The sequence below is a fragment of the Pongo pygmaeus genome, chromosome 2 (assembly GCF_028885625.2).
Source record: "Pongo pygmaeus isolate AG05252 chromosome 2, NHGRI_mPonPyg2-v2.0_pri, whole genome shotgun sequence".
Lineage (NCBI taxonomy): Eukaryota > Metazoa > Chordata > Mammalia > Primates > Hominidae > Pongo > Pongo pygmaeus.
The window spans coordinates 72,599,349-72,615,273 of NC_085930.1; the positions used below are offsets into that span (position 1 = coordinate 72,599,349).

The 15,925-nt window shown below is 37.5% G+C and overlaps 1 long non-coding RNA gene across 4 annotated transcripts in view; it reads right to left on the minus strand.

The window, feature by feature from the left end:
* LOC134739172 (uncharacterized) overlaps positions 1 to 15,925 on the minus strand; it is a 258,767-nt gene that overhangs the window by 166,342 nt on the left and 76,500 nt on the right. The window lies entirely within an intron of this gene.

The following is a 15,925-nucleotide window of genomic DNA, read 5'->3' on the forward strand; positions in this document are numbered from 1 at the left end:
TTATTGCCTGCTTAACATCAAGGAGATCGCTCAGTGTAATGCCCTTGGCCTCTTTCTTCATCACCAAGTCAGATTATTTGTCTGCTTACCTCACTGAATAATTATGAGACTTAAATGAGATCATGTAGAATGGTGGGTTTTGTTAGTCATTACTAACACAATAATAAATAAAAATTGAGTATTACTAATGGACACCATCAAAACAGTGATGATTGCTCAGGACTCTTTAGGTGACAAATAACCTCACTTGAATCACACTCAACAGCGGTCAAACCAAAAATCAACTGTATTGATTCATATAACCAGAGGTACTTCAGGAATAGCTGGGTCCAGGGTCTTATACTGGCAGAGTTCTTTTTCTTTCTATCCATCTTCTGGTTTTTTGTTTTGTTTTTTTTTAATTTCTCTTTTTGTATTGGCTTCAATATTTCCATGCTACAAGTAGCTTTATCTATGTGACCAGGAAAATGACTATAGCAGCTCCATCTTACATCATTCTAATAGCTTATCATCCCAAAGGTGAAGCAGTACCCTTTCTCTCCCAGTCTCCACAAGTCACAGCTCAGAAAAGCTTCTGATTAACCCTTTTTGGTCACTGCTGTATTCAAAACCCTCCAAGGTCTTCCCTTCACACATCCAATGAACCTAAAGTCCTCATTATCCATGAGCTCCTGTGTGATTTTGTCCCAGCTGCCACTCTGTCGTCATTTCCTATTATTCTTGCCTTGCTCTTGCTATTCTAGTCACATTGCCCTCCTGGCTACAGCTGAGGGCCTTTGCACTGGGCAGTTTCCCCTGCCCAAAATGCTTTTCTCTAACATAGTCATATGCCATATTCCTTCACTTCTTTCAGATCCAATGTCACCTTACCATAGAAGTCTTCCATGAGCTCCCTTTCTAAAATCACAGCTCACCATTCCCATCACTTTCAAACCTCTTCCATGCTTTTTATTTTTTAAGTAGTACCATTATCTGACTTTTTGGGGTTTTGTTTATTTTTTTTAGAAAGAGAGTTTCACTCAGTCACCCAGGCTAGAGTGCAGAAGCACGATCTCACTGCAACCTCTACCTCCTGGGTTCAATTCGTTCTCAACGCCTCAGCCTCCCAAATACCTGGGATAACTGGTGCGTGCCATCACGTCTGACTAATTTTAGTATTTTTAGTAGAGACGGGGTTTCACCATGTTGGCCAGGCTGGTCTCGAACTTCTAATCTCAAGTGATTCACCCGCCTTAGCCTCCGAAAGTGCTGGGATTACAGATGTGAGCCACCACACCCGATCTCTGAGATTTTTATTTAATTTCTGTTTACTGGCTTAGTTTATGTCTTCTCCAACTAAAGAGTAAATTCTGTATGGACAGAGATCCTATTTTGCTCACTGCTTTATCCACAAGAATAAAAACCAGTGCCTCACACATGCTCCATAAACATTGTTGAGTGAATGAATGAAAATGCCAATCTATAAACCAATCACTATGACCAGGAAGTGGGATATTCTGATCAATATTCATGACATGCCCTTCCTTCCAAAATAGTACAGTAAGTCCATGGAATAGGAGAGGCAGTGGCCTCCAACAGAAAGGCAAAGTGCAGTTATCAGAAGCAAAGGGATGAGATACAGGGCAGAAAAAAAACCATAGCTAGCCACCAGATCATGTTTATCCCAAATCCCACACAAAGCCCTACAAATAAATGTGAAAAAGAAGGTCGGAGCTAGATGGAGATTTTAAAACTGTTTTATATACTTCCCAAGACCCACACCCAAGAGCCAGAGTGAAGCTCATGCCTATTTCATAGATAAAAAACACACCACCAGAAAATATACAAATACAAGATTTATCACAATGCCTAATAAAAACTGCAACAACCCCAGCACTCTAAATTAATGATCACCAGTAAGTGGCACAGCATTAGAAAAGTGAAAGGCATTTTGTGCAAAAGCCGGCATTGAGAGAAAGGCATTAAATCATACCTCAGTACCATGAAAAGGCAAAGAAGAGGTGGAAAGGATAATTTCTCAAAAAGTAACTTTCTGGCTGCGAGAATGGATTGATAGTACTATCCGTTCTTTATAGGAAAGTTCCCAACAATGAATTTCCTTGTCATCATGATCTAATATTGGTTACCAGCTATTACTCTCATTCGTCATGTTCCACATTTGCGCAGCAGTATAAACAATATCATGGATTTCTTCAGTCGTATTTCACGGCACTTCTTGAAGGGGGTGGATTTTGTATTCAAGTGCAAACCAAAGTGTTCCAAATCTATCTAGGCTCATAAAAACTATAAATTTGGCCTGCTTGGGGTGCACAAATGCCCAGCAGTGCTATAAAATGTAAGGCTGGTTTGCTAGAAGCCTCCCTTACTATAGAAAATTTACTTATCCCTATACTCTAATTTAAATTAGGCTGCTCACTGAAACACTCCATCCTCACAAATCAGATTGCTTCTGCTCACCATCTATGGTCTTCCTCCACCTCCAAGACAACTCAGTTTTCATCTCCCTCTCTCTTTGTCCCATATAAATTGTAGCTAACTTCTCTTGAGTGCCTAATATTTTCTGCTAACCTCTATACAATGTCTGAAGCCTTCATAGGAGTTCAAGGCAGGCATTATCACCATTTTCAGGACAAGCCACGTTCAGTGCCTTTGAATAGCTCGTCCAATGTCTTGCAATTACCACTTAGCAGAATCAAGAATTCAACTCTGATCTGAGTCAAAAACTCCCAACTTTTTCAATTCTAGCACATGCTCTCCTCTGCCAGTTGCAAAGTTCTGTCATGACTTATTTCAAGTACTCCTTGGATTGACCATTCCAATTCCAACCTTCACCACCTTATGTCTAAATCACTACAACCCCATCCTGATTTGTCCTCACAACTCCAGTTTCTTCAAACTCCATAATTTCCTGACATATTAGTATCCATATATGAGGATATGGGGGGAAAGCAGAGAGAGACAAAGAGATACAGAACTAGAGCTAGAGAGAGATATCAGCATAGAGGCAAACATGAATGGCTTTATGGACAGGGAGAGACACTGACAGAAATTGCCATAAAAACACAAATTCACACACTCATACACATAAACATGTGGAGAGAAATAGATACAGTTACAGATCCAGATCCTCACACCCTATACCTGAAGGCTCTGTGTACACCAATATTATGACATGATTTCAAAGCTATCTTTCATTGAGCTTTTTCATGCTGTTATGTAATTTTCACAATCATCTTAGAAGATCTGTACTATTATCCCATTTTATAAGTGGAATTTTGGTGTCCCTTCTACATTGACTTGCACTGCTCATGAATGACAGAGTAATAGTTCAACACAGGGGTATTGACTCTCAAATCCAAGGTTGTATAGACCAGCAGTTCTCTGCTGGTGTAGTTTTGTCCCCCAAGGAACATCTGACAATGTTTGAAGATTTTTATTATCAAATGGGAGGTAACAGAAGGATGCTGCTGACATCCAGTGGGAAGAAGCCAGGGATGCTGCTGAAGATCCCACATTGTGCAGGACAGCCTTCATAACAAAGAGTGATCCAACCCAAAGTGTCAGCAGGATAACCATTGAGACACCCTGGTATAAGCATAAAATCAGATTCTAATCCTCAGGTTTTCCTATGTAGGCTCTAGACTACAATATTCCCACCCTCCTAGACATCTAAATCATTTGAAGTATGTATTTATTCACCAATACAACAAACATTTGCTGAGAGCCTCCTAATTATCAGGCACTGAGACCAAAAAAAACTGATTAAGACATGGTTCCTCACAGTCTATTACAAACAGAGAAGAGATATGGAAAAATAACTTCAATTCAAGGTGTCAAATGGTATGATAAAGATATATTCAAAGGGCTATGGAAGCACAAACGAGGAGCATGTAACCCAGAAAATACAGGCCCATAATCCCTGATCCTCAATCTGGAGACCTGAGAAGTGTGACAAACTGAAATGAAAAGTTTTAGAAAGTCAAAGTTGTTTTTCCTTTCAATGTGGCACCAAAATAATTTGTGGCAAAACCCAACTTGAACTGAAATGTCACCTGGGTATCAGTGATTCTGCCAGTCATAAGAATATCTTCTGTTCTTTGCTATTCTTGTAATTTTGGATTTAATTACACCATGAAAGTATCAGAAAGAACTAAATATATGCCAATGGATAACAGAACAGGAATCCCCAGGACCAGTAGCATGGAAGGTGGAGTCAGCACAAAAGCTTTATCAAGGTCTATCTGCAAGACACCTACTGATGAATATTGTGTTAGTCTGTTCTCATATTGCTATAAAGATATTACCTAAGACTAGGTAACTTATAAACAAAACAGGTTTAATTGACTCACAGTTCCACATGGCTGGGGAGGCCTCAGGAAACTTACAATCATGGCTGAAGACGAAGGAGAAGCAAGGCACAACTTACATGGCAGCAGGTGAGAGAGAGCACAGGGAAACTGCCAGACACTTATCAAACAAGCAGATCTTGTGAGAACTCCCTGAATATCACAAGAACAGCATGCGGGAATCACTCCCATGATCCAGTCACCTCTCACCAGGTCCCTCCCTTGACACCTGGGGATTACAATTCGAGATGAGATTTGGGTGAGGACACGGAGCCACATCATATAAAATACGGTGAAGAATCTATGAGACTTAAACGAAAGAGACAAGTTATGGGAGTTTCACAGTGATAATGATGACCAAGAATTAATGATAAATGGGAAAATATTGCAAACAGTTAAAAAAATGAAGATCTTGACAGTGTACTGAGTGGATTTTTTTGTTTGTTTGTTTACCAAAGAGTGGACAGGTGCCATTGACTGGTTTTTATCTTGAAACATTCTGGAATATACTTTGAAGAACTGGACATTAGCAGGAGGTATAACTATTCAGAACACCAGCTACAGAAAGTAACATGTGGCACAGTGTAAAATATCTGAACAATCAAAAGTGAAAAGTATTCTAGTGATTTTTTAAAGTTACACTGACAATTTGTTAAGATAACATCTGCTGAAACCTTTAGTCTTGAACAAACTTATATGTTGGTAAAACAGCTCTGAATTGGCACTATATTCTTAGAAAAACATTAACAATCAGTAACACCAAGAGGTATAAGGATCCTAATAGATATGTTGACTATGTTTGCATATGCCAAAGCCTGAGACAGCTATAAGGGGTAAAAAAATTAATCACAGAAAAAGCCAACATTCACAATGCTACAACATAGATGAACCTTGAAAACATTTGTTAAGTAAAAGAAGCTAGTCACAAGATGCCACCTGCCATATGATTCCATTTATATAAAATATCCAGAATAGGGAAATCTAGAGACAGAAAGATTAATGGTTGCCAGGGGCTGAGAAAAGAGGGAATGGGAAGTGACTGCTAATGGGTAAACGGTTTCATCTGGAGATAATGAAAATGTTCAGAAATTAGATGCAATGGTTGCACAACTCTGAATATACTAAAAACCATCGGATGGAACTATTTAAATTGGTATATAAATTATATCACAATAAATCTGTTAAAAGGAAAAAGAACATAGGGTAATTACATGAACTTTTTTCTGGTACATTGAACAGTACTTTGTACCAGAGGCTTAAGTTGGACTGGAAGAAAATTGTAGAATAGTATTGTTCCTGGACATGTGCTCTGTATATTTCTCTTAAACTTCTTATGACAAATAATGTTGTTGATACTTATTTCTGTGAAACATACCTATTTTTAAAAAGCCCCATGATCAAGATACGCTATGTTTGATGAAGAGTAAGCACAAATACTTTTTAAATTCTGTGCTTACTATATTGAACAGGGAACTTAGGAGTTTAAGATTTCCTTAAAGATCTTAGTCTTGAGGATGCCATTTACATAGTTATTAAAGTTGGAACAATGTTGATGAGTCAACATTAACAAATGCTTGCCACAGATTTTGAAAATGTGAAGATTTTGAAGGACTTCATACATGTAATGAGAAGATAAGATTATCTTGCTTGCCAGAATAATTATAGAATAAAAAGAAGTTGTCATTGAAAAAAATACTGAGCTTTAACCATGATACACCTGTTGTGTTTCCCTTGGGTGACGGGAAAATGGCTAAACAGTGGTGTTAAATATAGGTAAGTTTAAGAACATTAGTAATGATAAGGAGGATGTTATTGTGAACATAAGTGAAAAAGAAATCCATATAGATGAATACAGTCAACAAGAAATATTAAATAATAGTTGGTCTTGAACAATGTGTATTTGTCAACGTACAAGAGATTAAGGCAGTTTACTCAATTAATGAGCTAACACCTGAATGAAAGCTTATAATGAAACCAATGACAGTGGGAAAAAGGCTGAAGGCTGTCAGTTAAAGTGATGATTTATCACTTAAGAATCCTATTTGTGGCAAATCCTCAAATGTCCAAAGGCAATACTGATATATCTTCCTCAAACAACCAGATGGAAGCAGCATTTACTCAATGTATAAGTACAGGTATTTGATTTAGTTCAAATGTGCATATGCTTAAACATTTTCTGAAAGGTTTTCTTAAAAATATAATCCATATTTATCAATGTATGGTCTATTTACTTTTTTACAAGTTTTACTGTACACATAAACCTTAAAACTGATGTTAGATTCTATCCATTCCATGTGAACATTCACATGTTCCAGTACCCCAGTTGCCTCTGGGCATAATTGTATAGGCAAATTTATTTCCTTTTTAAGATGAAAATATTTCTAAATTCTAAAATATATCTGGCTCTAAGAGTTTGGGATGAAAAATTGTGGACTTATATCTAATATGCAATTTACCCTTTAAGGTATCTATCCTTTAACTTTTCTATGAAATGAATTATGCTTGTAGGTTTTATAATGTTAAACCAGCTTTGCATTCCTAGAATAAGCCCTACTTTTTCATCACTTTTTTTTGTCATGCTTGGCTATGTTTCATTTGTTGTTTAACTTTGAATGTTTTATCTTTATTCATAAGTAAAACTTATCTTAGGCTTTCTTTTGCTGCAATCATTATTAGGTTTGAATGTTAAAGTTATGATGCCTTTGTATCATTAAAAATAAAACAATTCTTACACCTTTTTCAATGGAAAGTATTTGTTATCTTTCTGATACAATCTCTTCTAGGGCTGTTGATCTAGTTGTGTTTTCTACATTTTGAGTCAAGTTTGATGATTATTATTTTGCCAAAAAATTATCCATTTCCTGTAAGTTTATGACAATATTGTCTTATAATTATCCTGATATTTCCTAAATGTATGATTATGGCTTGATTCTAATAATCTTTATTTTTTCACTTTTCTTTTTTTTTTTCTTCATTCTAGCTTAGAAAACTTTGAGTGTTTTATTGATCTTTGCAAAAAACAACATTTGAATCTATATTTCTTTTCTTCTTTTTTAACTTCTGTTGGTTGCTTTCTACCTCATTAATTTCAACTGTTAACTTTATTATTTCTCTCTTCCTACTTTGTCTACCTTGATGCCAAAATAATAAGACAAACAGTAAGCTCCTTTATTTTTTGTCATCCTTAAATAATGAAGACATTTAAGGCTATGCATTTTTGTCTCATTGAAGATTTTATTGTATCCCTATGATTCGATATGTGTGATTTTATTACTACTTTCCTTATAGCTGCTATTTTCTATTTAAACCAAAAGGTATCTAAGAATGTATCTGTTAACATCCTAGGAATTAAGTTTTTGCATGCTTTATTTTTCATAAATGTATTGGTTTATGTTTGGAGTTGTTTTTTACCGTCCTGTAAAATATTTACTTTAAAAAATTTGTTAACATGTTTGTAACCAAATACATAACAGATTTTATATATATTTCATAAAAAGGGAAAAACTATATATACTTTACTTGAGGGATTGAAGGTTCTCTATATATATTGAGTTTGTTTTTATTCAAGAGTTCCATATCATCCGTTTTCTACAAAATCTGTCCAATTTTGGAAGAGCTGTGCTAAAATCTCCCGGTATGATTATTTTAAGTTCCTGTTGCATTTCTTGTAGTTTTTGCTTGAGATATTTAGCTACCCTGCTTGGTACATATAGGTTTATGATCACTACATCTTCTTAACAAATTGTGTTTTTTATAATTATGTGATGTCTATCTTCAACTGTTTAGTGCTTTAAACCAGGAATTTTACCAAATATAACACTTTTTTCTTTTGTTTGCATTTGCCTGTCACTCTGACTATTCCATTATTCTCAATTACTTTGTGTGTGTTTAACCCAATTTATTAATGGATTTCATATTATAACCCTACCTGATATCATCTGTCCTTTCAATGAATGCATTTAGTTCATTAGCAACTAATGTAATAATCAAAACACTTCATTCAATTCCTTCCTGGTAACTTTACATTGTAAGTTATTCTACTTTGTTGTGTCCACTTTATCTTCTTATCCTTTTCCGTGGTTTGATCAAGTAACTGTTCCTTCCATTCTTTTACTTCTTGATAATTGGCAAATTCTCTGGCATATCTCTATTCCATTAATGGTTCCTTTCCCTTCTCTAACACAGATATGTTTCCAGACCATGGCAGAACTCTAGAAAGTAGAAATACTTAACATATATCCAAGTTCATTTTTAGGCCAGTGAAGGCTGCTTGCTACTATCAAAATACAATTAATCTTCACCATATTCTCATACCAGCGGTAAAAATGGTGATAATTTACCTCATATTCTCTTAAATCTCCCTTAATGGACTATATTCTACCTTCTTCTCCTCCATGCTTTAATGTAAAACTTGAGAAAGTTACTTGAATTTGATATATTATAAATTTCCCCCTCTGTGAAATGGCTCTAATAATACCTAATGTACCCTGCGCCAAGCTCAAGAATTAAATGACACCATGGCTATAAAAAGCTTGTTAATAAAGACAAAATTGTAAGTATAATAAAACCTGAGTTCCACTTATCCAAAGACATATTCCTCAGAACACTAGTCTCACAAGACAGTGTGAGGAAAAAAATGGTTTCTGAAAATATGCTTACATACTCGGAAAATGCTCTTATTCTACCTTTCTCTTGGCGATTCCAAATGCATATAAAAATGGTAAAAGCTTTGGGAGGTTTTCAAGTGGAATGAAGAAATTTTGTAATTAGAGCTTGTCACTAGGCCCAGACAGACTTCAGTTTGCTTCTTAGCTCTCCTATTTAATGGGTGTAAATTTAGAACAGGTTAATCCCCCTGAGCCTCCATTTTCTCATCTACAAAATGGAAATGAAATAATTTCTTCTTCATAAAATTACTGAGGAAATTCAATGCAGTTATGCATGTGAAGAACTTACAATAGTGCCTGGCACATTGTAAGTGCCTAATAAATGGTAGCAATTATTAATGTTGCCTTATTAATTCTAGTAATATTAAAATTTGCTTAATTTTGTTTTCACACTCTTTTGACCATGGAACATCTTTTCTCCTTGTTATATTATTAACACACTTCCTCTCAGCACACCACTGGGAAAGCCCTTTCTTAGGCAACCAAAATAATGTATTTGAGTCCCCTCCATTTCCCACGTTAGCTACTTGATTTGGCTGATTTCCCCTCATCTGTTATACTTCTCTTAAGTCGGTAGGAGTGATACCCGATCTAGTCTCTGACTGGTTGAGTTCCCAAGAGAAAAACCACGGGACACACCAGCCAGTGCATTTATTCCTGAAGGAAGCTTCTCTAAGCCTGTCTGCTTTTCTATCCTCACAAACTGTGCAGAAGCAGATTCACAACTTACAATCCTGGAAATCGAGTACATGTTTAAACCTTTTCTCTGAATTCTAGGAAGGAAAAGCCAAAATATTTTGACTCATATGCCAGTTCTCGGTCAATGATTAGTGGCTGTTCAAAGGATCATGTTGACAAGGATCGTGAGACCCCAAGCTGAGCCCAGCAAGGAAGAGTACTGTGATCAATTTAGGGATGCCTGCTAAGAACACAGGAGGGGGGAAGTGGCGGTAAGAGTGCCACATTGCCACATAGCTCTCATACACGATAGGAACAGCACCCATAGCTCTCACACAGTATGGGAACAGTGCCCATAGCTCTCACGCTCTATAGGAACACCATTCATAGCTCTCATGCACTATAAGAACAGCATACACACACTATAGGAACACTGCCCGTAGCTCTTACACACTATGGGTGCAGTGCCTATAGCTCTCACACACTGTAGGAACAGTGCTCATCATCCTTTCCCGAGCTCTACTGTGGCTCCTCAGGACCAAAAGCCCTAGCAGCAGGAAGGCAGAGAGGAAAGAGGCACTCTTCTTCCCTTCCCTACACCTGTACAAATCCTTCTTCTGGTGTTTAGCCATACTCTCCCTGAAAAAGCTAATGCAGAGGAGGAGGTTAACAGTTAAGAACAGCCCATTCCTCTGGCCTTTTCCTTTGGCTGTCTACAGACAACATGCATTCCCCAGCTTGAAAATAAGCCTGGGCTCCTTGTACAGGGGCAAAGTCTGATTTATCTCTGAGGCCTAAACATGTACCTTGCTCACAGAAGGTACATGGCAGTGGGGCAATAACTAACGGCTTAAGCGCACCAAATGGCCTTGCCTACTAGCACTTAACTCTGGATCTCTACTATTTTTTCCCATATTTATCCTAATAGCAGCTCTTCTGGGAGACTTTCCCATAACCTCCCCAGGAAAAATGGATCAAGCTTTCCTATGGGCAACCCCATTGCTCTTCTGTGAAAAATATATGAGGCTTATGTGTTTACATCTCATATCATCTAGGATGGCCCTCTCCAGGGCAGGGACTATGTTCTACTTCTGATCCCTCCCGAGCTTAATTTTGAATCTGGCACATGATAGTAGCTCAATAACTGTACATAAAGGCATTAATTTTTTTTATAAGAAATGAACTAATTATTCAAAACCAGGAATGAGGAAATGCTCTCTAGTAGGAAAGTTGCCAGTGCTCAATTTGGAAGTCAAAGAATCTTTAGTTACTTGAATTTAGGGGGTTCTGCCATTTTATTCAGATTGCAAGTTGAGAAAATAAGCTAAATCAGAAAAGGATACAGAGCTAGAAAACAGAAATATGACACTTATTGTCCCTAGTCATACTGCTAAAGTATGATATAATTCTCATGATACTGAGAATTCTGTAAGATCTAATAAAGACCTAAAGTAGAAACTGACACATATATCCAGAAAATGTACGATTGGGCATAGAAATTATTAAATTAGCCTATAAACCTGCTAGATTTTTTAAATAGTCTAATTATAAACCCTTACAGATTTTTGGCTTCATAACTTCCTTTAAAACAGAGTACACAAAAGGCATTTATTAAAATGACATGTGTCATTTATAAAAGACCATGCAGATGGCTTGGGATGGAATGAGGAGATGGGGTGGGAATCAACCAAATGTAACAGAAACTCACTTTAAATGAAAATTCACTTAGAGGAAATTATATGATACATGAGAAATCTATGTCTGCCAAAGTTTTAAAAATTTAGACATCCTGTAAATATCTATCTTATGCTTTTTGTATTTCTGTGAACTCTGTTTTCTAAAGGTTTTCTGCCAGTATAGTCATAACATACAATCAATTCAATAACACAGCACTGAATTATTAAATGAGGTTAATGTGTTTGGAGATTCAAAGCATTAACCTCATTCTTTTTCTCACCCTGAACAACTGCCTTTCAGATGAGATTTATTTTTTCCATGTCTAGTATGGATTTAAAAATCAAAATAATTGAAGCTATTCCATATGAGAAAAATACTTCAGGAACTCTTATAACTTTTTTTGTAAATGCATTCTGAAATATGAAGCCCAACTTGGGTGTAGCCTTAAATGTGTATCCTCTGTGAACTTCTACAGATTTCTGCAAAATAAGAATGGCCACTGGCCAGATCCATCTCCAATCTCCTATCACAAAGAGAGTAGCTTAAGAAAGATGGCCCAAAGAGGTTAAGAAATTGTCAAGGACCATAATTAAAGCAAGAGCCAAAAGAGGCTGCAAATCCCTTAGTCCAAACCTCCTTCTGCGACAACATACTGACTATGTTCTACCAATCAGACCCCAATAAAATTTTTTAGGCAACCATAGAATAAGGTTTCCTTAGTTGTTATTTACTGTTTTTGCTAATAGTAACCAATTACAGGCTAGGTACAGTGGTTCATGCCTATAATAACGGCACTTTGGAAGGCTAATGAGGGCAGATCTCTTGAAGCCAACAGTTTAATACCTGCCTGGGCAACATAGTGAGACCCTGTCTCTACAAATAAATGAATGATGTGGGCATGGTGATGCATGCCTATAGTCCTAGTTATCCCAGGACCTGAGGTGGGAGGGCTGCTTGAGCTGCAGCGTTTGAAGCTGCAGTGAGCTATGATCACACTACTGCACTCCAGCCTGGGTAACAAAATGAGACCTTCCTCAAAAATAAATAAACAAAATAATTACAACACAATATGAACTCCATTCCAGCACAAATTTGGATCTGTTTTGTTTACCGTGGTATCCTTCAGCACCTAGAACATGCCTGGCATATAAGAGGCATTCAATTAATTGAGTTGTTTCATTTATTGAGAGAGTACTGTGTGTTAGACACAGAGCTGAGCATCTCACATAATTATCTCATTTAATCCCCAAAACACACATATGGACTAAATTGTACCTACCCCCAAATTCACATGTTCAAGCCCTCACCCCCAATGTGGCTATGTTTGGAGATGGGGCCTTTAAGGTGTTTCAGGTTAAATGAGGTCCTAAGACTGGGGCCCTAATCCAGTGGCACTGGTGTTCTCATAATAGAAGGAAGAGATACCAATGATATATGCACACAGAGGAAAGGCTATGTGAGGACGTAAGTACAGGCAGCCATCTGCAACCAAATAGAGAGGCTTCACCCAAAACCAACCATGCTGGTACCTCAATCTTGGACTATCGCTCCCAAACTGAGAAAAATAACTTCTGTTGTTTAAGCCACCCAGTCTGTGGTATTCTGATGGCAGCCCTAACTGACTAATACACTATCAGCATACTATTTTCATCTCATTTTTCAGATAAAGAAACAGAGATAGAGTGATTTTACTAATGTTACCCCTGATGGTCTCTAGGTGCTTAGAAGTTTGGTGATTAGACAATGGATGTCAAAAGAAAAGAGAAGCAGATAATTTAGTAGATTTCAATGTGTAATAAATGAAACTCTTTACCACTAGACTAGCCTTACAAGAGGTCCTCAAGGAAGTTTTAAACATGGAAACGAAAGAATGATACCTGCTACCACAAAACACACTTAAGTACATGGTCCACAGACCCTATAAAGCAACCAATCAGCTAACAATTTGATGATAGAATCAAAACCTCACCTATCAATATTAACCTTGAATGTACATGTTCTAAACATCCCACTAAAAAAACAAAACAAAACAAAACAAAAAAACAGTGACAAGTTAAAAAATAAGAATCATCCATCTACCCCATTTCTACTAAAAAATACACAGAAAATTAGCCAGGCATGGTGGCGGGTGCCCGCAATCCCAGCTACTCAGGAGGCTGAGGCAGGAGAATTGCTTGAACCCAGGGTGCAGAGGTTGAAGTGAGCTGTGATCGCACCACTGCACTCCAGCCTGGGTGACAAGTGTGAGACCCTGTCTCAAAAAAGGATTCTACATACCTAGTATTACTCAGAACAGAAGACTGTCTTCCAGATCTGCCTTTTTAATCAGCAACCAAGAAAGAATGTAATTCTGCACCTAAATCCACAATCCAAAAAGGATCCTAGGTCAGGCGCAGTCGCTCACGCCTATAATCCCAGCACTTAGGGAGGCCAAGGTGGGTGGATCACTTAAAGTCAGGAGTTCAAGACCAGCCTGGTGAATATGGTGAAACCCCATCTCTACTAAAAATACAAAAATTAGCCAGGCATGGTGGTGGGTGCCTGTAATCCCAGCTACCCAGGAGGCTGAGGCAGGAGAATCCCTTGAACCCGGGAGGCAGAGGTTGAAGTGAGCCGTGATTGTACCACTGCAATCCAGCCTGGGTGACAGTGTGAGACCCCGTCTCAAAAAAGGAGTCTACATATCTAGTACTACTCAGAACAGAAGACTGTCTTCCAGGTCTGCCTTTTTAATCAGCAACCAAGAAAGAATGTAATTCTGCACCTGGATTCACAAGCTATCAAAAGCAAAACAAATTGTTTAGGGTCAAATGAAGCATTTTGTTCTTTAACATTGTCAAGTACAAAAATCAACGAAAAATGGTTAAAATTTTTCACGATGAAAAACTACAAGTGTTCATGTAGGTCAATTTAACAACGACAGGGGGGAAAAAATACCATAGGACCCATTGCAAGATTTGTGACCAATGGCTTACTAATAAAAACTCTAGTTTTAGGCCCTGAACAAAATGGGAAATCCCCAAACCATCTTCATCCTGAGTCTGGGACCCTCCTTCCAGTGTGAAAAAGAAGCATGAATAAATCTGTGTTTAGGAACGATTTGAAGGAAGTGGACTAATTCAGAAACAAACCCAGAAGGAAAAGAACAGTCAGTTTTATGTGTGCACAATTCACTTTCGCAAACAAGTGAATGCTTGATAAATATCAAACAATAATCCAGGACCCAACCCAAGTTATACTACAATATGACCTTTAAACTTGGCTATAATCCGAACCTGAGGGAAAAAAAGATAAAGGTTTCTTTTCAGCATGTATTTAGAAGCTTCCTAAGAGTAGGGAGCCAGCATTCTCCCCTTTGCACCCCTTAATTGACCTTATAACTACTACCTAGTGACATAAAGAATCACATGCCTGAAAAAGCATACTCAGATCACTGAAGGGAAACAACAGGAATAGAGAAGCCAGTCTTGCACAGTACAGACCTATGAAGTCCGATGTTCTGCATTATTGCCTTGCAGAATTTAGGGGAAAGCACTGTTGAAGGGTCTCACAATATTATCACAGGTTTAATATCCTTGCACATGAAAACCAGAGGAGATGGCACAAAATCACCTAGCAAAACAACTCACAAATTGAGCATTCTGATAAGGCCCTCCAGTCACCCTCTTAAAGGAAGGTCCAGCCTCCGTAAGACCTAATGTTATGAGATGGTAAAACATTTTGGCTGAATGCTGATGGTTACAGGAAATGTAAGGTCACTCTCCTAACAGCTAAAGAATTATATGCCAGCTGCCTCTAATAGTGGTGAGATTCTCCACTTTCATTTGAAATAAGGAAATAAATGTCTCTGCAGTTTAACATTATCCCAGATCCTGTATCACATAGCAATATCATTGGCGTCCTTGCTTTAGTCATATTGTGCTCAGACAAGGAAGACATCCATCTTTTCAGTATGCTTTTGTAGCCCATTTGGAAGTGTAGAACTGAAGAGCCTCTTAGAGAGAAACCTTAGAGAGAACAAGACTTATGACTGTGATTACCCTATCTTACCAAACTGAAAATGTGCCAAATGGAATCTTCAAATTAGAACTGAGGCCTCAACTATAAACAGATTGCAATCTGTATCTCCTAGAAGACTAACATGATATTGTTATCATTGTAGAGGTATATTGTTCTGAATTAATATTAGCTTGTTTTCCCCCAATGTAATTTAAATGAACCTAATTCACTGAAACGAGCTTACAACAGGGACTTTTAATAAGTTTCATTAATAATATTGATAAAGAAAACATTAAAATACTATGTCAGTCCTCCCTGACTCTCTTCTTTGGCCTAGCTATCTAGTGAGAAACCAGGGAGGTTTTTTGTTAGTATCTGTGGTGGAGTGAACTAAGAACATAGACTCGGCCAGGCACGGTGGCTTACTCCTGTAATCCTAGCACTTTGGGAGGCCAAGGCGGGCAGATCACAAGGTCAGGAGATCAAGACCATCCTGGCCAACATGGTGAAACCCTGTCTCTACTAAAATACAAAAAAAAAAAGTTAGCTGGGTGTGGT